Genomic DNA, 1,066 nt, shown 5'->3' on the forward strand with positions numbered 1-1,066 from the left:
AGAGAGAGAGAGAGAGAGAGATAGAATTAATGAATGAATGAATGAATGAATGAATGAATGAATGAATGGTGTACCCTAGTGGCCAGACATTTCGAGTGGTTGTCCCCAGTGTGTTCTGTGTCTATGTCTGCTGTAGTTTCCCTGCTTTGCTTGGTGTTGTTTCTACGCTTCCCTCTTTTGCCTGTCTCTGGTCATCATGGCTGATGCTTATTGGTGCTGTTTCCGAATTTTTCTTTTTGTTTTTTGATTTGAGACGGGTGGGCTACACCTGGAGGTAGTGCAATACCAGGGCAACCCTTGACAGTGCCGAGGCGAGCTTCATACACATTGTCTCGGGCCAAAAATAAGATTAATATCGTGAGTCCAAATAGGGCTCGTATCAGATATTAAGCTGATAAGAACAGAGTTTATTCATGATGTTAGTTGCTTTATACATGTAGCATGGGTTGTTAATATTTTGATTTAGCAAAATACCACTCTATCAACTATTTACATGGTTTCTTTGGGGGCTTGTTTGGAGGTCATGTTCTGGCAACGTGTGCTGCGTATATGTCCCTGGTGGTCGCGATGACGGAGCTCACGCAGAGCTTCTTTATCTTCTTAAGATACGTTCGCGAGCAGACCCGTCGAAGGAAGCGGTCGTTTTCGGGGTCCCAGGACCCTAAGGCTCCGACGACTACTGGCTCGATGGTGACGCGCTGATACCTTCGTTGTAGGAACTCCTTCACGGGCTGGTATTTCGTGATTTTTGCGGCACGAGCTTCTTGCAGGGCAGAGGGGCGATTGTCGAATGGGCAGGATGTCGACGATCACGGCCTCTTCTCCATGGGCGAGCAGGAGGTCTGGGCGCAGCTGGGTGTCACCAACGGGGCGGTTCTCGGAAACAACGGTGAACTTTGACGCCGAGGCGGACTTCACTCGCTCGACAACGGAGTTGTGTCTCGCCGTTAGGGCCCGGCTTTGGGTCATGCAGTGGCACACGACGTGAGGGAGGGTCTCAGCCTGGTACCCACACTTGCAGCAGCGCTTGTCACTGTGGCTCCAGGCTCGTGCACCGTTAAGTGGA

General features: G+C 50.3%; 1 non-coding gene across 1 annotated transcript; it reads right to left on the reverse strand.

Annotated features, from left to right (window-relative positions):
• Nucleotides 1-252: 252 nt before the first annotated feature.
• On the reverse strand, nucleotides 253-438 carry LOC135372971 (U2 spliceosomal RNA). The gene has a single exon (XR_010416193.1). It is a non-coding gene; the product is annotated as a U2 spliceosomal RNA (small nuclear RNA).
• Between the last annotated feature and the right edge of the window lie 628 nt (nucleotides 439-1,066).

Source organism: Ornithodoros turicata, unplaced genomic scaffold (assembly GCF_037126465.1).
Source record: "Ornithodoros turicata isolate Travis unplaced genomic scaffold, ASM3712646v1 Chromosome17, whole genome shotgun sequence".
NCBI classification, from domain to species: domain Eukaryota; kingdom Metazoa; phylum Arthropoda; class Arachnida; order Ixodida; family Argasidae; genus Ornithodoros; species Ornithodoros turicata.